Here is a 24,360-nt window from a genome sequence, read left to right as displayed (position 1 = left end):
TCCTAAATATGATAAGGGAAAATCTGCTTCAGTACAAATTATCAAAAACCTTTATGCTACTACATTATTATGTTTGTAACATTGCTGCTACAAATCTGCTATATCATGCAAGCCACTGCTTTTTTTGGCTAATACAATATTGTTAGTATATAGTTTCAAATCATTACTTTAAGAAGTTACAGTTTTTTGATATGTGTCAAAACTAAGGTCAACAATCTTTTACTGCAAACTTACTGCTTGTTCCACAGTATTCTGAGCACTGGTTAGAAAGAAACCAATTTCAGGCTTGGGGGAGAGTCAATGAAAATGTCCAGAGCACAGGCAAGTTGGATTTTTTATGTGAAGTGACTGCTGACGAAGCTTGGCTAAGGCCTGAACAACAGGTGATGGCCTAGGCCAAGTTTTTTTGAATAACCAGTGAAAGTTTTAAGTTCAAAAAATGGAAGGAGAGAAAGAAAACCAGTGAGGAAGTGATCAGGACACTGAAATCAAGAATTCAGGTTTTCAAGAGGCTCTTCTTGAGTCTTTAATATATATTAGATGGAAGGCTAAGGACTGGGAATGCACAAGTAGCAAACAGCCTTTGCCCTCATGGAGTTCATAATCTAATTGGGAAGAGAATATTAGAACAATTAGAAGAAATAATGCACATCTAAGATATGTCCAGAGAAAATTGGTTTTGTTGTTATTTGTCATCTGTTCTCAGAAAAGACTTTAGGAGGTGATACCATGACAAGAAAATGAATTGGATGGGGGGGGGGGGTGCGGAGTGCTAAGCCACCATTCTCACTTTCTCTTCCAGAGACATATGGTTCTGGTGGCCAGAAATGAATCAGGGTGAACAAAGATGGCCCTGTGTATGAGGAAATCATGATTAAGTGACTTGTCCAAGGTCATATAGCTAGTAAGTATCTGAGATTAGATTTGAACTCAGGTCCTCCTGATGCAGAACTAGTGCTCGGAATGTAAGGGAGAGTGAGATTGGGAAAAAGAGTCAGTTAAGACAGGTCTAACCTATAGTTATTTATATTCAAATTAGAAAGAATCATGGGGGCAGCTAGGTGGCACAGTGAATAAAGCACCGGCCCTGGAGTCAGGAGTATGTGGGTTCAAATCAAGTCTCAGACACTTAATAATTGCTTATCTGTGTGGCTTTGGGTAAGCTACTTAACACCATTTGCCTTGCAAAAAAAAAAAACCTAAAAATAAAAAAAGGAAGAATCATGAGTTAGATCAATATACTGAAACTTTAACAATAATATTGAATTATAGCTGAATAGGATGTGGTTATATGGAGAAAAGAAATAAAGACATTCCAATTGGGAATACCAGTTTAAACAATTCCTTGGAGATATAAATCATTTAAAAACAATGTAATTGGATAAGCATTTTTAGGGATCCCACAATTTTTCTCAGTTTGTAATGTTTCTTTTTAAAATGCATCCCTAAGAAGATTTTATAATTAAATTAAGACACTGTTAATAATGGAAATCAGATTGTTCTATTGACATATCTATAGTTGTTTTAAATATTTTATTTACACTGGAAATACAATAGACTATCAACACTAACTTTTATACTAAGAATATAACAATTGAATGAAACTAAAAATATAAAAAAATTTCATTGTTATCAGATGTCCAACTACAGGTTATGACTTGTAAAAGGTTGGATAGAGTAGTAAGATCTCATAATTGAGACCTATATTAATATTATTAGATTCTAGCTTGATGACAACCTTTCCAATGTCTCTACCTGGAAAGAATAAAGGTAGTGCCTGCATAGAATATCTGCTACCTAGACTCTTTTCTATGCTATCAGACACTAATCTAGATCAGGATTAGACATCAGAGTTCTAGTGTGTTTCAATCAGTGTATAAACACATAGATCTAAGTTTTGTATACCAAGATTTCCATAAATGAAATCCATAACTTCAGTTCCTCAAGACTGGGGGACTCCCAGTTATATTGGTCATAGACCAATTGAATCATTTTATTATTGCATTAGATCAAACAATTCACCTAATAGCCTAGCTGATGGGGAAAGTTAAATAGGCATCAGCAAAAGATAAATCTTTTGGTTTGAATTAACAGTAGAAATAACAAGGTTTATTTGTTTTCTAAGCTACTCTTGCAATTCAACACACATTTATGAATGCATCACTTGTGCTAATTTGAATTTCTTACATTGCCTTGAAGCAATAATTGTAAAGGTTGAGTAGTTTTACATAATAGAAACTTTGAAAGGAATATAGATAGGTCAATGGACTGAGCCTTGGGAAACACTCACATTTAGAGGATAGGAAAAGGAAATCAATGCCAGAGAGAGATAGAACAAAGTTGATGCGAGAAGAGAGGAAAATTAGATTAATTTAGTTTTATAGAATGCTCAGTCTCACTCACCTCATATATTCAGCCTGTCTATAAACATTTGCTATTTCCACAGTTCTTAGACGCAGCCATCTCTCCACCCACACTGCTTTTGATGGTTGAGAAAAGATCATAGAACTTGCTGATTAGGTCTTTTAGTGTAATATTAGTAGAATGGCAAAAGTTTAAAAATAAGATTGCTAGAAAGGTAATAAAAGAACAAATTCAGGTAGATGTTATAGATTACAGATAGCTTTGAAATATTTGGTTATAAAAGGAAGGAGAGAGAAAAAAAGAATAATTTCATGGACCAAAGGTAAAGTGATTTTTTTCAGGATAGGGTGACATTAAGTGAATGGGGAAAAGGAGTTAATGAAATGATCTATCCATGATATCTTTAGATAGTTTAGGGAATGAGAGCTCAATTGAAAGTGGGAGGGATGTAATTGAGATGTTTGATGGAAGAATATGACTTTAAAAGCAGGGATCTCTGCTTTCTCTTAGACTGAAGGAATAATTGAGAAAAAAGAGAAACTGAGAAAAAATTTTTTGAGATTTTATGAGATTGAAAAGAAAAAAAGTTCAGTTACACCAGAAACTCATTTTCTCAACTAAGTAGTAGGTTAGAAATAGCCAGGTATTACCACTTGTCATTACTCAACCTCTGTAAGATTAAACTCAAATTCTTTCTTTCATACCAAATTATATATTCTTTGCTATTTCTCTATTTCCATCATTGAAATTGAAATTATCTCCCCCAGGCCTGAAATCTGAGATATCATTGATCCTCATTTCACATATCCAAATTCCATCCCCATGGCCATTACTTTAGTTCATGTTTCATCACTTCATACCTGGACTTCTCTAAAGTTCTCCTAACTGGTTGCTTTGATTCCAAATTACATTAAAATCAATTCATTTTAGATTTCGTTTATATTCCATTGCCTCACCAATTCCCCTAATATGTGTTTTTCTTTATATTGCACAAATCATTCCCCACTGAATTCTAGGCAGTCACATTTTACTTAAAGACATTTTGAGTTAAAGCAACTTTAAAAATTATTTGGGCCAGTGGTATCTAACTTTGATAAAAGTAGAGTGCCCTAACCCATTCAAAGGGATCCCTGAGAGTTGCATATTGATGGTTTTAAATGTAATTTTATATACTTTTTTATTTTGCTAAATATTTTCCTTTTATATTTTAATCTGGTTCAGTTCAATTAAGGAATGTTCGTAGTCCATGAACTATGCACTTGACAACTCTAATCTAGGCCATGGATTCCCTTTATTGTTTCAATGACTCCCTTGGTATACTGGTGAAACCCTGTCCAGAATAATGATTGTAAAATCATAAAATAAAGTTCATAGGATTATAAAGGAAAATAAATATTTACATTTTTACACACAAATGTTTATACATGCCAACATACATTTTACTACTCAATTGTTTTAGCCATGTTCTGGTCTTCATTGATTCCATTTAGGATTTTCTTGATTAAAAATACTGAAGTAGTTGTCTTTGTTTTTGTTTTTAACAGAGTAAGAAACTGATGCAAAAAGGGATAAGTGATTTGCCCAAGGTTACAGAACTAGTAAATGTGTGAGAGCAGGCTTGATCATAGGTCTTCTTGACTTCCAGCCGACAGTTCTATTCACCAAACTACTCCTCACCCCTTTGGAAACACATTTTAGAAATAATAATTAAAACCATGTGAGCTTACAGGTGAAAGAGGATCATGCCAGGGAGTGTGATATGGATGATGAGTCAGTAAAAACATCTTGAAAAATAATGACTAGATAAGTAAGAGGAGAATGAGAAAAGAGTGATATCTGATAATCTAAAGGGAAGAGATATTTAGGAGAATTCTGTCTTTGACATCAGAAGAAATAGAAAAATCAGGAAGAGATCTTCACATTTAGCAATTAATATATCCTTTTTGACTAGAGATTCCTCCACCATTATGATATGAGAATTCATATAACAAAGGATATAAAGAAATGAGAAAAGAGGAAGTACAATGAGACTTATAATGATAATAGTGACTAAAAAAATCTTTAGAAATGCCAAATCATCAATGTTATAACTCTCTTTTATTGTGAAGTTTATCTTATTGCATTCTAATTGAACTTTATTTCATCTTCCTCTGTTATATAAGGTAATGTTTCAACAGACTCAGAGAGAGAAAAGAAGAAAACAGTGGTTTATAAAGTTAATCAATTAATGTCTCTTAGTATCTTCTTTACAAATAAAATCAACGAAGTTTTAGGGTATTCTCTCTCTCTCTCTCTCCATATATATATATATATATATATATATATATATATATATATATATATATATGTATATATATGTATATATATACATCTGAGTTCTAGGGAGATGCTGAAAGATATTCAAAGGAAAAAAACAATGATACCTTCTCTCTTTCAAGATTACAATTTTAATTTTAAGAGATGGTTGGGGCAGGTGGGGAGGGAGAGTTTAGTTTTAACAATACAAGAGCTAAAAGAACAGGCCAATATAAGCTCCAAAGGTTTCTTATTACCTTTGGTATAAAACAAAAATTCTTCTGCTATTTAAAAACTTTCAGAATCTGGTTTAAGACTACTCTTTGAGGCTAATTATACATAATTACTCCCTTATACTCCAGGCTATGACCAAATTGGCCTGTTTTCTATTTCTTACACATGGTATTCCATCTCTTGATTTTGCATCTGCACAGACTATCATCTTATACCTTAAATTCTGTCCTCTTTAACTTCTACCTCTTAGAATAGCCAATTTTCTTTAAGGCTCAACTCCTTTATTATTTTCCTCCTTTAATTTAAGGCCTTTCCTGCTCACCACCCCCCTCCAATATAGCTTTTGTATTTATTTCAGCCATCCTACATCCAGTCCCAGCCTTACAACCATCATCTGAGGATTGATAGTGAGAAGCAGCTATTGCTATCAACTTCCACCCACAAGGCAGGCAAGGCAAGCTAGCTGAAATAGTAAGGTACCCTAATGGAGAGACAGGAAGCAGCAGGTAACAGGCAATTTAAACCACATCCATACCTTGACCACAGTTTCCTCTAAGATGCTGATGGAGAAAGCTCAGTACCCTGAAGACAATAATCTGGGGAATAGCAATGATAATCAGCAACATCCTGGAATGTAACTGTTGTGAAGTTGTTTCATAGAAAATGATCCTATATTTACTGTAGCCATAATTACTAAAAGTCCAGCAAAGGAAGTTCTTAACACCATAGTTCACAGTATTTTCAAATGTTTCAACATGAAAATCTGATATAATTTTATTAGTGGAATTACATTAAAAAGAGCAAGAACTGTATTATTTTTCTATCTGTTTCCCTAGAACTTAGCAGAGTGTTTTGCAAATTGTAAATACTTCATATTTTTCTCATTCATTTATTCATTACCAGAATGCTTTTGGTTTTCTCAAAGAATATAACCTCTGAGAGCAAGGATCATTTTATTTGCCTCTGAATAGCTCTTATCTAGTAAAGTGTCTGGGGCATAGTCTTTGTGTAATAACTGATTATGAATGAAATAATATATGAACAAATTAATGAAAGACTCTTCAGTATATGCCTTAAATGTTTGGTAAAAACAAAATGTACATTTAAAAGCTCTAGGATGAATGTTGCTATGTAGTTTATTAATGGGACACACAAAGGACAGATTTGAAACGGATCTTAAAGAACTGACAAGATATTGATATCCAGGGAGATAGTGGGAAAATATTCTATGCAGAGGAAGCATTGCAGTTACACAATTTTACTCCATTTTCCAAAGAAAATATACTTTTTTGAGAGTTGATATACTCAATCGATTACCCATACGTCCAATCCAGGAAATGGAGGCTGCATGCAACCCTCAGCATTCATTCATGCAGTTTTATTACATTTTATTATTGTATTCATTGGTTAAATGGGTTACATTGTAGTCATAAATAAATATCAAATACTATATGTAGCCCTTGATTAGCTTTTACTGGTCACTGCAGCCCAGAAGAGCTAAAATATTGCATATCCTTGTAGTTTTTCCCTTCCAAATCAATGTTTTATTATTTATGAATTGCAATGTACTGAATCAGAGCACCTCACAAATAAAAGGGAATTCAATGGCCTTGAAGTCCAACTTTGACTAAAAAAGGAGAAGCATCTCAATGAAACACACAAGAAGTCATATAGCTTTTGTTCAAAGACCTCCACTGAGGAGAGATCTTCAATTTCATGAAACAATCTTTTACTCTATTGCAGAGAGTGTTCAGGGCTGAAAAAGACACTGAAGTGAAAATATAGAGACATTTTCATGTCTCAGCTATTCCTTAAATTATCCATCTGAATCTGGATAAGTCATATGATCATAGATTCTAGAGCTAGAAAGGAACCTCTGAGATCACATTGTAGCCCAGTCTTTAATTCTACAGATGAAGAAACTGAAACCCTAGATATGAAGTTATTGTGGGCAAATTAGTGAACAGAAGAGCTAAGAGGTTAACTCTTCTTCTCATTACAAATTTAGAATGATTTCCAAGCCAGCTAAAGCAAACACATAATGAAGGACAATGAAAACATTTAAGGGAACACAAGGCCAGATGATCATAGGAGGTAGGAATCATTTTCTTCATCTGAAAAAGGAGGTTGAGGGGGCAGCTAGGTGGCACAGTGTATGATAGAGCACCAGCCCTGGAGTCAGTTTTACCTGAGTTCAAATCCAGTCTCAGACACTTAATAATTACCTAGCTGTGTGGCCTTGGACATGCCACTTAACCCCATTGCCTTTCAAAAAAAAAATACAACCCTAAAAATTAAAAAAAAGAATCAAAGAAGGTTGAATGACATATTCTTTTATATTCCTTTAAACTCAAGAAATCCTCAATGCTATGAACTTATTCTAAAATAGGTTCTGTTAACCTTGGATTGTGTGTAGGTGGATAATAGACAGGCACAAAGAAAGACAGAGGTAGAGGCAAAGACAGAAACAAAAGTCAGAGAAACTATATGTCGATGTAAATCATTTCCTTTGTTATCTTAGGTATTTTAAATCTTTAAAAATATTATTTTAAAAAAGGGTTATAAGGGTGGCTAGGTAACATAGTGGATAAAGCACCGGCCTTGGAGGCAGGAGTACCTGGGTTCAAATCCGGTCTCAGACACTTAATAATTGCCTAGCTATGTGGCCTTGGACAAACCACTTAACCCCATTTGCCTTGCAAAAAAGAAAACCTAAAAAAAAGGGGGGGGTTATAGATTTTCCCAGACTGTCAAAGATTTTCATGATACAAAAATAAATAAATAAAAATAAAAACAAAAGCAAAGTTAAGAATCCCTGGTGTAAAGTAACAAAAAAAGAAATATGGGATGAAAGAAAACACTTTTCATCAGAACCAAAGTGCAAAATACTGATGGATTTAATATAGTCTAGAATCCTTTCTCAGTAAGGTTTTACTCTCAGTTACAAAATATCTGATTTCACATAGGGTCATTCTTGTGCTGACCAAAAAGAACTAGTTTTGTCAGTAAATTTCATGAGGATGCCTATGAGAAATACAGAAATATGCCTCCTAAATCATATGAGCAATTGCTCATTATAATGAGCTTCTTTTTCACAGAACAAGAATGAATAAAATTTATTTAATGAGACAATAGAATTTTTACCAGAAAACTGAATTCAGTTACATCTGACAAGTTTTTTTTAGAAAATTATTATTATTCATTTTTGAAATGTACAATTTACACATTATAGGTATGATTACAATTTAAAAAGTACTTTGCATTACTAGTGTCCTGAACCTCAAATTCTCATTTAATATCTTATATTTTTGCTTAATATGGGAGGAAATGATTGATGAATAGTAAGAAACTGTTTTCTGGGAACTGGCAGAACATTTTTAGATTGCTCTATATCCATCCTTAATTTGTACTAAATATGCTTGATTGACTAGGTAACTGTTCTTTATATACTGTCCACTTTCCTTTTGAAATTCTGAATTTAAGATCACGGCTAAATTTCCATGTACCTTTATATATATATATATATATATATATATATATATATATATATATATATATATATATATATATTAGTTTCTTATATATCCAATTGCTTTGTACTTGAGTTGTCCATGAAATTCTATTTCAGTCCCCGGAGTGAATCTGGTTGGCACTACTACTCCATGGATATGTAGTGTGGCATATGATAGTTTAATCTATAGAGGCATTTATATAGAAAGAAATACTATTGTGGAGGGAATATTTGCCAGATTATTCTGCAGTACTCATTTGTTAGATTGGTGCTAACATATTGTGAAGGGAGAGCCAATAGCTGATTATCACTGTGGGATTTTTTTGCAATATTGTTTTGATAAAATATATATATGGTCATACTTTTCCTTCTTCTGAACAATTTCAAAAAATCATATAATCATTTTAAACCAATTTTGTTGTACAAAAATGTTATTATGTGTTATCATAATTTTCCCAGACTAACTATATTATGTATATGTATGTATATACATATATATATACTGATTCATTCAATAATTCTCTGCCATTAGCAAATATCTGATATTCTAACTCACTATGCATTATGTAGGAGAAATGTGTTTAACATCATTTATAAAAGAACAAAATGAGACTCTGAAAAGTTAAATAATTTTACAAAAACTATTCGGTCAATAAGCAGAAGAGCTGGGACTTTAATACAAGTATTGTTGAGTCTTATTCTAATACCCTTTTCTGAACTACAGTGTGTCTCTATGGAAAACTTACTTGTCTTGGTCTCTATGCTGACTGATCTGATGATGTTCTTTGTGACCTATGCTCTAATCTTTACTTTTTCTTATTAAAATTTTACCTTACCTGTGCCCCACCAAGATTTTGCTTTAGATTGGCTGATATTATTCTTCTGAAGGCAGCAAAAACTACTTTTTTATTGTTTTATATTTTATTTTGTTTTTGCCTTTTCTATGAAAGGTAACATATTTGGTACCCTCAAGTAGAAACTCATAGCAAAATCAACTCAGATCATAGCACAGGTCTGAAATTAGCCCAGGGACTTCTTTACATTAACTCTAGAATCTATAGATAATCAATAGAGAAATATAGATGGAGTTAAAAGACCTAAATTCAAATCCTCTCCTTGATACTTATTAACTATGAGACCTCAGACAAGTCATTTATTCTCCTTTCATCTCAGTTTTCTTATCCTGAAAAATGAAAAAAGGTGGATGATTTCAAAGGTCTCTTCTAGTTCTAACGCTCTAATCTTAGCACCCTAGAACATGTGGCAGTTAATTTTTTTTGTTACCATAGAACTAGATACAAATTCTGTTGAATAATAATAATTGATAACAATAATAGTAATAGCTAATACGTCTATAAGAATTTGCCACGTTCCAAGCATTCTGCTAAACATTTTAAAATTATTATCTCATTTGAACTTTACAACAACCATGGGAAATCGGTGATGTTATTATTTTCTTCATTTTACATCTGAGGAAGCAAGTCAAAAAAAAAAAAAAAGTGACTTGCCCAAAATCACAAACTCAGTATGTGTCTGAGATTAAATTTGAACTCTAGTTTTCTTGAATCTATGTCCAAACTTTTACTTACTCTACCACCTAGTTGCCCCCGATGAAAAGATTAGTTTAATTATTATTTTTCCCATAATGCTGAAAGTAGCAATGATAGCAAACATTTTTTTTCTACCTATAATGTAGGAGGGGATTGACTTTAATGAGCCTTTTTTAGTTTCTTGTCATTTTTCTGAATCCTCGAAGGCTATACCTATGATATGAGCTCAATAAAATGACTAGCTTGGTACTTGATCTTTAAATACATTATTGAGAAAATCAGAATTTTCTGCCAAGTCAAATTTTAGAAACCAAATAAACAGGATATTTCCAGTCTAACCCAAAGCTATAGTTCATGCTATTTACAGGCTTTTATAGATGATGATTTCTACTGGAAAATTACTATATAGGTAGAGCAAAGAACTCATATAAAGTTAAAATTTAGCTGTAAGGGCGTTATAATCTCTTTTAGAAATACACTTTAACTTGCATCTACGCATCCTTTGAAGTTGAACTGGAGCATTTGGGAGCAGATGCTTCAAAATAAACACTCTATTTGGCCTATATGATTTAAATGCTATCAACATACAAGAAACTTTTCCCCCATTCCCAACCCTCACAAAAATCTAGCTATTGTGCATTAAATAGAATGTGTTTTAAATTGAATAGTTTGTGCTAAAATACTTCTCTATGAAAGCTATATTACTATTGCTTGGTTCTAGCTTATTAAATACATCAACTATCTTTATATACAGAATACTGAAGAACTATTGCTCTAATTTTTCACAGTTGATATTCCTGCATTCAACTTTTTTTTAATTCATGGAGTAACTGAACAATTTATTTTCATAAGTCAGGAAATGAATGTGTTAAGCCATAAGGAATAAACACAGATAAAAAACCTATTTTCCAAAGGAAACACCAACATGCTCACTCTTTTTTTTCAGATAATGAATAATTCAAAAGATATAAATGATTATGAATCCAACCTAGTTTTGTTTGGTTATCTGCAATGTTAAATTTTAATAAACTTTTTAAAACTTTCCCAGAAATAAAAATTTTTTTAAAAGTTTCTCAGAGAATTTTCCGTTGCTTAGACAATGTCAACCATATCCTTCAATAGTTATCTAAACTATTGCTACCTTTTGGGGCAAAATAATTGAAGATGCCATTCATTTTGTTTGAAAGGAGCAGGGATTATATTTTAAGTATCTATGAGTAGGATGATAAGTTATAAAGCCAATGTCCACCAAAGATGTTATTTCATTATTGCTTTACCCTCATTGTCTTAATTTGTCTTGCTTTCCACATTGTAGTTTTATTCATTTTCTGAATGAGAACATGAACTGCTTAAATGGATACATACAGATACATATTAGTGTATATCTGTATACAACAAAGTTTAGGCAACTTAAATGTGAATCTCATATATATACCTGTTAATGGAGAGGAGGTGGTTGGGAAGGATTACGTCAATATATGGATTGCTATTTGAAACATAGGCATGCATAAAGTGTCACAAGCGCATAAAGGATTATTTTATTATCCAGAAATGGTAGCATATGCCTGTAGTCACTGATCCTGGGGAAGGTGAGTCTGATGGGAAGCTTGGGGTTCTGGAATTTCAAACTGCAATAGAACTATCACCATAGAAAAGCTGCACTGCGCCCCCATCACCACTACAGCGATCCCTAGGAGCAGAAGGTGTCCATACTGTCTAAGATCAGCTGGCCCAGCACAGAAGAACAGAGAAATTTTACATTTCCATGGTAATGAATATATGGATGAGTAACTGATGAACTTATAGATTGGAGACCCAATCTCAAAATATTAAAACAAGGCAAAGCAAAAAGAACTAGGCTCCAAAAGATGCTACTCCAATTTCAAGAAATCATGAAAATGATTTTAAAGTGTGATTTCTTTTTAATTCATTCCCATTCCCTTAATATCACCCTTGGTAGAAAAAGAAGAGCTAGAATGACATAGTAGCACTAGACTAGCGCACAATTCATAAAACTTTTAAAGACTCACAACTACTATATAATGATTCACCCTATATAGTAATTAGAATTGCATCTACTCATTATTGTACCATCAGGATGTTAGGAATTTATTTAATTTCTATATATGCATTTGGTTGCTTTTATAGTCTTCTCAAACAAGTTTTCTCTCTTTTGGTAGAAATGTTAAATGGATCTGCAGTAGTTTCAGGTTGCCAGTTTTTAATTCGATGGTTTTTGTGATAGCTAGTTGTAGGCTCAACACAAGAAGAGATCTTTTGAACTCTCTAGATACTTTCATTAATTAATTAATTTATTTTCTTGTGGGGTCAAGACTATACTTTCAGGATCAGGCAAGGTTTAGCAGTCTCTTAATGTTTAGATAGGGAGGAATAGATTTTGTGAAATTGCCGCTCCTTTCTGAAATCAACATTATTGATTTTTTTTTCTTTATTACTTGAGAACCTATTTGGAGAGGAAGGGGAATTCTCAAGTGTCCCTTGTGGTTCTCAACAGTAAACTTGAAATTCTTCAAGGCAGAGAAAATTGTGCTGGTGTGGGGAGGGAAAACAGGAGAGGTCACCTTGTTACTTATATTGTTGCCCATGTAGACTTTTCCCAAAGTATTTTTGAATCACTTTTTCACTTTTTTTTTAACATGACTTAGGGGCTAAGGTATAATGTACAAAAGGAGAGAAAAATTCTCAACATCTTACTTTTGTTCCATTTAAGACAAAACTTCAATTCATTTACACTAAATTTAAAAAGATTTATTATTCCAAATACAATGAATAAACATACATATGGATATGTGTAAATTTGTATGTATACATATTTATCTATATATGTAATGGTATACCTATATTTAGTTCTAATTATGTATAGCTTTATATACAAATGATTATATAGACAGGTGTTCCAAACGTTTTGGGTCAACTTTAAACTTTTTGTAAAAGAAAAATAAATAATACTTTTGGAACGTATAGTTATACATATATATATATATGTCCTTATATATATTTAATATATATATGATATATGTATACAAATGTCTTCTTAATGATAATTTTTTTCTTGATAATTTAATTTTTCCTTTATTTTATTTCCCCCTTAGTTAAATGCAAAAACAACTTAAAGCATTCACTTTTAAAAATCTTGAGGTTCAAATTCTCTCCCTTTCCTTCAACGCAATCCTCCTTATTGAGAAAACAAGTTATTTTATATAGGTCAGATATAGTTCATGAAAAACATTACCATAATAGTCTTGTTGTAAAAGTAAGCATAACCCCCTCTCCACCCTAAAAGAGAAAGCTCAAGAAAAATACAGTAAAAAAAAAATTTCAAAATGCATTCAGACATCATCAGCTCTGTCATTGGGATGGATAGTATTCTTTATTTTAAATTTTAAATGACAATAATTTATTTGGAAATTTAATACCTTCTTAGGCTGAGCTTTAGGTAGGTGTCCAACATGAGGCAAATGAAAGATTCATTGTATAATAAACATTGTGCTTTAGTCAGACCACATTCTGAATACTGAATTCAAACCAGGACAACACATATTAGGGACAGAGGTCTTAAATAGGAACATGTCTAAAGGACACTAGTCATAATAGGAAGGTTAATAAAGACCATGAACTGGAAGGGTGATTTCAAAATCTATCTTTAGTTAAAAGATTCATGTAAGACATTTCCATCATCTTCAACTATTTGAAAGACTTTCACATGATAAAACAATTAGAATTATTTTTCTTAGATATAGAATAGAAGTGGGAAAAGTGAATAGATATTGGAGAGAAGTTATATATACAATAAAAAAATAATAATTTTTCTAGTGTTTAGAGCTGTGCTAAAAACAACTAGAGGCAGGAAACAATAGTGGATTCCACATTACTTCAAGTGTTCAAAGAAATGTTCGATAATCATTTCTTGGCATTTTGTAGAGAAGATTCGTGCCCAACTAAAGGTTATAGTAAATAACCTGTGAACTAGCCTTCTTCTAATTATGAGATTCTGTGAAATGCTCTTGAAGTAGCTATTCTGAACCTAATGCTTCAATTTTCAAGAACTAACTTTGTTGGAGAATTATTAAAACATGAACTAATGTAGACTGAAACATAAAATACAGAATGAAAAAGAAACCTGGGTATATGATAGATGTTTATCATATTTCTGGGAGGTTAGTGTCTAATCTATGACTGAATAGATTTAAACAGGTTTTTTTTAGATTCTTGCTTAAAAGGAACATATCTGGGTTTGCATAGTAATAATAATTATTTTCATTGTTACCTTAAGAGAGAATCATTATGGCACAGTAAACATTATAGACCTAGATTCAAGATGCTTTGGGTTTGAAATCTACCTGAAATTCTTATCAACTCAGTGACCTTGGGAAAATTGCTTTCCCTCTCATCATCATCATCATCATCATCATCATCATCATCATCATTAATACTAGTTACCATCTTTAAAACATAATATATAGCAAACACTGTTCTAAGCACTTTACAGATATTATTTCATTTGATCCTCAGAAATATCTAACCTATCTCACAGGAGGTAGGTACTATTATTATCCAGATTTTATAAGAGCAAAATAAGGCAGGCAAGTGACTTGACCAGGGTCACATAAATAGTGTCTAAAATTCAATCTGAACTCAGGTTTTCTTGACTACACTTGACTCCACTGAAAAAGCTGCCTCTTAATCTCAGTTTTTCATTTCTAAAAGGAATAATGATACCTATCTGACAAGGTTATTGTAAGGATCAATTGATATAAAATACATATAATATTTTGGAAATCTTAAAAAAGTTAAAGAAACTATCAACAATTTTTTCACATCCATTATCTAATTTGAATTTCATATAATTTCTGAGTTATATAGAAAATATATTATTAACCTATTATTTCAGATGAGGAAACTGAGACTGAGAGTTTGTGATTTCAAATAACATATTTTTTAAACTTCAAGGGACAATAGGTTTTATCTGGTCCAAACTCATTTTATAAAAGTATCAGAAGTCAGAAAGGTTTAGACTTGTTCACAGTCACTATTTAATTGTTCTCTAAATTCAAGTTAGTCATAGTACAAGAAATAGTCCACTGATCCCCTGTCTGATGATGTTTATATTATATATCATTGTTCCAAGGGAATATAGATGTGAAATTTGTATTTTAAGAGTTATTCTCAAACTGTTTTTGAGACCCCCTCAGTGATACTTGAGGTCAAAATTTCTCATAATAATACTAAAATATATTAATCTCCATTAGAGTAACTCTTTGAGATCCTCAGTAGCAATCAAAGAAGCTCCTCTTTATTGTGTGGCTCACAGACTAGGATCAGTTACAAAATCTCTGTGAGTGCTTGAGCTAAATCCAAGACATTTATAGAATATATCCTCAGATTACTCAGAAGCCAGATCCTCAGCTTCTTCCACTATGATGAATGCAGATGACAATCCTGACTCCCCTATTGCATTTCTGTGCTTAATAAAAGTTTGTTCACTTCGATGGAAAAATAGTTATAGTTGGGGGGGGTTTGTAACAAAAAGCCTTAAAACTCACCTTAGAATCTTACTTTCTGTACAGCTTTGGACAAGTTATTTCCCCTCCTTGTGACTTATTTTTCTTATCTATAAAGTAAAAGAGTTAAGCCAACTGGACTCTGAAGCACCTTCCAGAACATTTTTATGAACCTCTTTGATTATTTTTAGGAACTAGAATTTGTAAATTAATGCTAAATCTAATACAGTGATTGATAATATAAAAATGAAGCTATGTACAATTAACAACAAAATATTTTTCTTACAATATCATAATCTGAATAGCACACCCCATGCCTTGAAATTTTGAGGGAATTTAAAAGGAAAAGAAGCATTATTCTCCTTACCTATAGTAATGTACTGGATTTTCTGAAAGTGATTGTTAAATGAATAAATTAATGAATGAACAGAGTAGTTGTGAAATAGCCTTTAAGTCTTACTACGTGCCAACAAAAAATGTAAATCACAATAAAAAGAAAAACTTTTGCAAGGCTGGTTAAAGAACGATAAAGAATTCATTAAATATAAAGAAGATGGTAGTGATTAGTAAGTCAATGTTCTGGAATAGGGTATATAGAAAGGAAATTTGCCAGAGATTTTTATTTGCTTTATATTCTACAAAGTCTCAGTGCTGAGTTTTGTTTCTGTCACCTCTTGTTTTATGAATTTCTTTACCTCAGAGGATTTTTTTCCCTATACCCTACAGCCTAAAGATGGCAGAAAGGTGCTGGCTAAATATATGATTTATCACAAGAGCTAGGTGTATAAAAAAAAATTCTTAGGACCAATAAATCTGGTGAAAAAATGTCCAAGGTTTTGTGGGAGAATTTTTATCTCATTCTGTAAAAAACAAAGGTGAGGGTTTTTTTTAAAGAACTTTTTCTAAAAGGGAAAAAAAAGAAAGGAAAGAAAAAATAACAACAATAAATGGGAATGATACTTTACTGGATCTAAGCCAAGGAGAACAATTTTAGGGCCTCCAGAGCTTAGTTTATCTTTCTGGCAGGTCTGGAGGATGCTTGGGAGAGTACTTTTATTTTACAGACTTTCAAGTAAGATGACTTGTGACTTTTACTGTATTTGCCAATGTTAATATCAAAACATGAGTTGTATAGTTTGGGAAAATATACTATCATTATATAAAAAGACAGAATGAAAATGAATTGACAAATGATAAAAATAAACTAAAACAATTAAATTTTGAGGAAGATAATGTAAACTTAGGGAATTAGCAAGGAAATTCTAGTATTCTGAAATGGAATGAGCCTTCTAAAAGTTATTTAATCTGATCTTTTCCATTTAATATATGGAAATGAAAGAAAGACTGAATACACACATCCAAAAAGTATTTGATGTAGAAATAAACAGGGAAAGAGAAGGACATTTAAGGGAGAAGGTAGAGTTGAAGAGGGAACAATCTCAATAAAAATGAGCTTCAACTATGGGAGGAAAAATTTAAGAGGAAGATTGAAATGGGAGAGACAAAAACAGTAAAATCCAATAATTGTGGTCTAAATGGGACAAAGAGAACAGAGACAGATGTATAGGACCAACCACTCCAATTATAAGTGAATAATTTTGATTCCATTCCTTTCCTTTATCCTATGTCTTTTACACTGAAAAGCAGGCAATGGTAGGGGTTGGGGGGGGAGAAAAGGAAGGGAAAGAAAAGGAAACAGTATTAGCACATCATAAACAGTTAGACTTATTCCAACTAGAATTTATTAAGCTCAATGAAGATCAAGCATTTATAAAGCCCTTACTATTGGGACCTGTGTTAAATGGGATCAATGGGAATGAACACAGTAATTAAGACAATTACTTCAGCAAATTTATGTTTTACTGTGACAATATGACTCAGGAGTTGGAAAGTGAGAGAGGAGATGAGACTAAACACATAACATAGAAATATATTGGAAGTATGATGAGTGCAAGGGTCTGGAAAAATAAGAGCTGTCTCTTCATTTCCTAGATGATTGAATTCAAGTTTCTATTGGAAGGAGGTGAGCATGAAGATTTTGGCAGAAACTGCATTCTGCATGATGGAGAGGTGGCTAGGAAGTCTGAAGAATATCTGATACCAGGATAGGTATTGATGTTGATATCTGTCCATCATTCTCAAAGAAAAGAACATGACAAGCACATGATTTGGATTTAAGTGAGAAGTGCTGTGCTAAGTCATCAGCCTTACTTTCTTTCCCCCAAAGTCATCTAGGTTCAGTGGCCAAATATGAATCAGGACAAAAGTGATGGCCCGGGCTGTGAGACAATCAGGGCTAAATGACTTGCCCAAGGTCACATAGCTCATAAGAGTCAAATGTTTGAGGCTGGATTGGAACTCCTGACTCCAAGACCAGTGTTCTATGGACTGCACCATCTAGATATGGATCTAGTTGTCCTATAAGAGCCCAGGGCTCTGTCATTATTTTAAACATTTTTGCTAGAACTTGTTATGAGAGTCATTACTTTTTCTATTAAACAGGCATGAAAAATAGTCATTGAGTATTGTGCACATCTCTTCCAACTGAATGATGATAGAAAATAGTGCCATGAATAAACTACTTTCTTTCACATCCTCTTGTTATTTTTTCTTCTCTTTACTTCAAATTAAATTGCTGTGAAAGGTAAAGATTTCTGTTACCTTATTGAATTCCAATATTTGCTTCTGCTAGGTTTTGGTCTACTTTCAATCTTGTTGTTCTCTCAAAAGTGGTAAGTTGTCTGCAAAACTGCCTGTTAGCCATTTAAGCCATTTTGAAGTCACTGATTTTACTGCCATCAGAATCATTGAGTTTGTTCATTTCATTTGTGAATAAGTTTTACTGTGTACAATGCATTCATTTTGAGGATAATAAAATTTATTTTTTTCTTTGAATTTTTTAATTATTTATTCTGAATTTTGTGCAAATGATTTTTACATTACTAAAATATTCTTGTTTAAGAATAAACATAATACCCCTCCCCCCAAAATGTAGACCTGTATGAACAATAAAGTAAAGGGGGGAAAATTTAAATTAATAATAATAATAATAACAATAACAATAATAATAATAATAATAATGGCAGCCAGGTGGCATAGTGGACAGAGCACCAATCTTGGAGCCAGGAGTATACAAGCCCAAAAGAGGAAGATAAACTTTCAATTATATTCTGTTTAAGATACATCTTAATTTGTAGAATTTTTTTCTCATAATAATTGGTGTCTAATTTATTTTTGTGTACTGTTAATCCAGGTGCTTGCTTGTGCTCGCTCTCTCTCTCTCTCTCTCTCTCTCTCTCTCTCTCTCTCTCTCTGTCTTTCTTCTCACTATGTTGGTTTAGCACATCTTTTCACATCAGTTTTTTGTGGGGTTTTTGATTGTTTTCTAATTACACCACAGATTTTGCAAGTATATAGGTGTTGTCTCTTGATAAATGAATGATTAGAGGTGATAGGAAAAATAATAAGTAATGATCTTTGCACCTAAAGTTATTGACTAAAATATAGGAACTGCACCTGTCATTTCATTTCCTTAGGAAACTTCCATACCAGTACAGATCAGCATCTTCCCTGTGATTTGGGCTTACAATGCTACCTAGAGAAATAAAAGGTGAAATGACTTGTCTAGAGTCACATAGCCAATATATGTCAGAGATGAAACTTTGATGTCAATCTTCATAACCTTAAGTGAATTGCTATATCAGTTCCACCAGACTGTCTCTAGAGTGGGCAATTATAAAGCTAAAATTAAATATAGTTTTTACTTCTGAAAATCTTTTTTATGAAAAGACATAACTCATGAAAAGGCCAAAAAACTATTGTGCTGATCATGTTAAAAAATATGCAGCTAAAAGTAAATACAGAGTAAAATGATTTTAGTGACTTGTCCAGGATCACATCACTAATAGAACTGAAACCCAAGTCTTCCTGACTTCCATTCTGGCTCTTTCTCCTCTGTGCTCTCATGCCTCCCTTTTATCCATTGGTGTAATTGATGTTATACTGTGTGATGAGAGAGAAAAGGAGACAGATGGACAGAGTAAGATAAAGACAGAATAACAGTATCACATAGACAGAGTGAACCAGAGACAGAAAGATAGAGACAGTGATCAAGAAGATAGATGATAGATTGATAGACTGTTGGTTGTATGCTACAGGTGTGCCCTAAGGAATACAAATAGTAAATCTTGTTAAGAGTTTATATTATTTAAATTAAATTCCCACTGTCTTGGAACCAATTACCATAATTGTAACTCTGATTGGTGCAAATTTGAAATCTTGCAACCACTTCACAGAATACATTATTTACATTCTCTTTCTACCAATACACAGACAAATAACAATGTGCTGTATGCTACAAATTTTTTTTATACCTGGAAAGGAATTCTCCATTGGGTAAAATTATATCCAATTTAGAAGGTGTAATGAGTCACAATTTTTTTAATAATGATCTAGAACCTTGAATTTCACTTACCTCCTAACCTCAAATGAAAACCTACTAATTAAGATTGTGGAAAATTAAGCAAAGGCATATTGCCATTAATATTGCCAGTTTTTTCACTTGCACATTTAATTGAACATTATTTTATTTTTTGTTTTCTTTCTTAATAAGACAAATCCGCATGCATATGTATGTGTTCTACATTTGATGTTACTGAAATAATGGAATGTACCTTCATTGGTCTATGAAGTCAATGAGATTTCTAGATTCTTCATTGAAATAAAGTGGTCTTCTTTAAACATTACTTCTTTATATGGAACACTTTCTTCATATTTTTTCACTCTTAAATTTGAACTGCTACAATAAGTGAAATCATGAAAATGTCTATGGATCCCAAACAATGAATACATTTTTATATCATCCAGTCAGTCATCAAGTCACCAGTTATTAAGGACTTCCTACATACCAGATGCTGTGCTTCTGAAAAGTCAAAGTGTTTCTGCTCCCTCTCTTTACTATAGGAATAAATAAAAGTGTACATAAGAGCAGCCATACATGGAATTTTATTAGTTGATCACATATGGGTGCCACTGAAAAGTCAACAAACTCTTCCTAATTGACCTCCCATGATTGCTGAAATGTCCATTTTTGTCACTTCAATTTGTGTCATTAAAGACCACGATAAAGATGCAAGAGTTGAGGGAGCAACTAGGTGGCACATTGGATAGAGTAACTGCCCTGGAATCAGGAGGATCTGAGTACAAATCCAGCCTCAGACAATTAATAATTGCCTAGCTATGTTACCTTGGGCAAGTTACTTAATCCCATTGGTTTAAATAAATTCAAAGAAAAAGTTGCAAGTTTTGACCTAGGGGAAATGACTAATTAAAACTAGCTGCTATTTTCTTTGCCAGAAACAAGAAAAAAATTCTATGAATTTATGCTTAGTTATTTATTTATATAGATTCTTTTAGAGTTCTCTCCCATAGACTCTAGAGAGAGAGTTTGAGACCTGGAATGATTATTTTTTAATTAGAAATATCATCCTGAGTACTGAGTATAGTATCTGCTACATAGTTGGCAGTTAATAAATACTTGTTTGTTGATTTACTGAATGATTTAGTTAATTTAAAGCACCAAAAGAAGAAGTGGTTTCACAGACTTAAAGAATTTCTAGTTCATTTTGCAGAAGAGGAAACTGAGTCCCAGAAAGGTAAAATGACTAGCTTAACATCCTTTAAATAGTAAAGGGATAAGGGATGATCCAAACTCAAGTCTATGTGAAAATGCAGCTTTCTTTGTGCCCCATCATACCCTAACAAAATTTTAATTCAACAAAATCCGGAACAGATGCATTTTGCTGTAGGAAGAAAGACAGGAAAGGTTCAGATTTTGCTATGGAATCAGCAGGAAGATTTTGGCTTTGAAACCTTTGCCCCTTTGAGAATAGCAACTCATTTCTACAATACTTTACAGTTTTCTAAAACACTTTCCCTATCTGTCTCTGTGGGGGGACGGGGGATTATGTTTACTTTTATATCAATATTATTGTAGCAATGTGAATATAAATAAATAGGTAAATAATCACTTTCCTTCCAAAAATTCCATGACATAATTACTATACACATTTTCATTTTAAAAAATTGTCTCCAAGAGCTTGTGTTTTTTCTGTTCCCACTAATATGTTTCAGACCTAAGATTCACACTGAAATTTCCGAAGACCCAGTAATAATGCTAGGACAATGAATGCTGACAATGGATGATCTTTTAGGTAATATGCTGTATATGAGAGTTGATCATTTGCTTTTGGTTCTGCCATTCATCTTGGTAGGGTTTTTCTGGGTTTTCTAGGTTCATTAGCGTTTCATAATGCTTTCCTCCTCTGTGAATACTGCTTCTGTCTCCATACTCTGTGTATTCATGCTGAATGTGGTCTGTCTTCGCCAGTATCTACTCCTACTTTACCTGAAGCTTCCTCTGCACTAAATGGAACAGTTATTCACCATTCCTCTTGCGAGTAGCAGTGTCCTTGAAAGCACCCAAATGAACAAGTAAAAATTATCCTTGATCCTTCCTAGCCTTCTCTCACAGTCATGTCCAGTCAGTTCCCAAGATGTTTTAGTTCATACTCCACAACATCTCTTCTACATTTCACCTTGTCTCTAATCCGTCTCTACTCTCTTAGTCTAGGTAGTCATTACTTCCCACCTGTTCAACTATTATTTTTCTTCTCATCTAACTTTCCCCCCATATTTACTCCCAGTCCATCTCTAATCCATTCTCTCCTAGAGCTACTAGAGAGTTAATTTTGGGCAAAGATTTGGTCAAGGTGTTTCCTGCATCAAAAACCTTTCATGGCTTCTTATATTCTTTAAGATAACATGCAAAATTCTTAATCTGACATTAAAACCTTTCACAATTTGACTCTCATCTTTCCAGGCATATATTATTATTTCTTTCATCCTATTCACATTCCTATAAAATTTTCTTATTAGCTGTTTCCCCAAACTTGGCATTCCATTTTCTGTATTCCCTTTTTAATCTAAATTTAATTATTATTTTAATTTATTATTTTTATCTTCCCACTTTACACTCAATAACAAGTTTTAACATTAATTTTTAAAACTTTGAGTTCAGAATTCTCTCCCTTTTTCCTACCTCATCCTCCTGTTTGAGAAAATATTTGATATAGGATAAAAATTAATAATCATGCAAAATGCTTCCATAATAGTCATATTGATAATCCAAACATAAGCCCCCAAGAAAAAGACACCTCAAGAAAAATAAAGTTAAAGTAAGCATGCTTCAATCTCTATTTAGAATCTTCAGTGCTCTCTATCTTTCTCTCTCATTCACACACAAACACACACACAGACATACACAGAAACACATCTCTTTCTCTCTCTCATAGATAGTATTCTTTTCTCTCTCATAGATAGTATTCTTTATCATAAGTCCTCCAGAATTGCCTTGGCTCACAGTACTGCTAAAAAAACCTAAGATTTTCACAGCTGATTATCCTAAAATATTGTTAGAACTTTGTAAACAGTACATTTCACATTTCATCTGCCCAAATCTTTTCATGATTTACTGAAAGAGTTCTGCTAATCATTTCTTAAAGCAGAATAGCATTTCATCATAATCACATAGCATAATTTGTTCATCCATTTCCCAACTGACAGATATCTCCTCAATTTCCAATTCCTTGACACAGAAAAGAAACTGCTATCAATACCCTTATACATATTGATCCTTTTACCTTCTAATTTTTAATCTCTTTTGGAATACAGATCTAGTAATAGCATTCTTATAATCCTTTGAGCATAGTTCCAAATTGTACTACAGAATGGTTGATGCATTTCACAACTTCTTCAACAATGCATTATGTCTCATTTTCCCTATATTCTCTCCAACTTTTGTCTTTTTTTCCCAATCTGTCCTATTAGCAAATTCAACAGCATAAAGTAGTATCTCAAAACGGTTCCAATTTCATTTCTCCAATCAATAGTAAGGACATTTTTAAAATATGTCCATAGAGAGCATCGATAAACTCATCTGAAAACTGTTCATATTTTTTTTTTATCAATTTATCAATTGGGGAATGCCTCTTATCTGTATGGATCTGAATCAGTTCTCTATATTTGAGAAATGAGATCTTTATCAGAAAAATTCATTCCAATATTTTTCCCACAGTTACTATTGTTAACTGTACTTCCCTTCATTCTATTCCTCCCACCCCCATTTAGTCTTTTTATTCACTCTTTTTATCCTGTCCCTCTTCAAAAGAGTTTGACTTCTGACCACCCCTTCCCACAATATGCCCTTTATTCTATTATCTTTTCTCCTATCTCCATGCCCTCATACTTTCCTCTAGGGTAAGAAGGATTACTATACCTAAATGAGAATATATATATATATATATATATATATATATATATATATATATATACATATATACATATATATATATATATATATATATATATATATATATATATATATATATATGGCAAAAACTTCTAGGTGAAATAATTTACCAAACCAGAAGAGCAATATATCGTCTAACAGAAAAATGGGGGTGATGATCAACCTTAATGGACTTGATCATTCCATCAGTGCAATAATCAGGGACAATCATAGGTTATCTGTGATGGAGAATATTATCTGTATTCAGAATATTATCTGCATTCATGGTGTTTAAACAAAGACCAAAGATTATTACCTTCAATCATTTTTTTAAAGTTGTCTTATGAACTACATAATTTTACTATCTCTAATAGTTTACTTTTTTCCTCAAAGATATGTTTTTTTCTCTCAACACATCCAATTTTGATCTTTGCAAAGCATGGAAATAATACAAAGATTATCAGATTGTCTTCTTTGAGGAGATGGTGGAAGGGAAAGGAGACTGGGGGAAATTATAAAATTCAAAACTGTATAAAA

The sequence above is a fragment of the Macrotis lagotis genome, chromosome X, assembly GCF_037893015.1.
Source record: "Macrotis lagotis isolate mMagLag1 chromosome X, bilby.v1.9.chrom.fasta, whole genome shotgun sequence".
In the NCBI taxonomy this organism is placed as follows: Eukaryota; Metazoa; Chordata; class Mammalia; order Peramelemorphia; family Peramelidae; genus Macrotis; species Macrotis lagotis.
The sequence above is the reverse complement of the archived record's forward strand: the minus strand, read 5'-3'. Positions refer to the sequence as shown.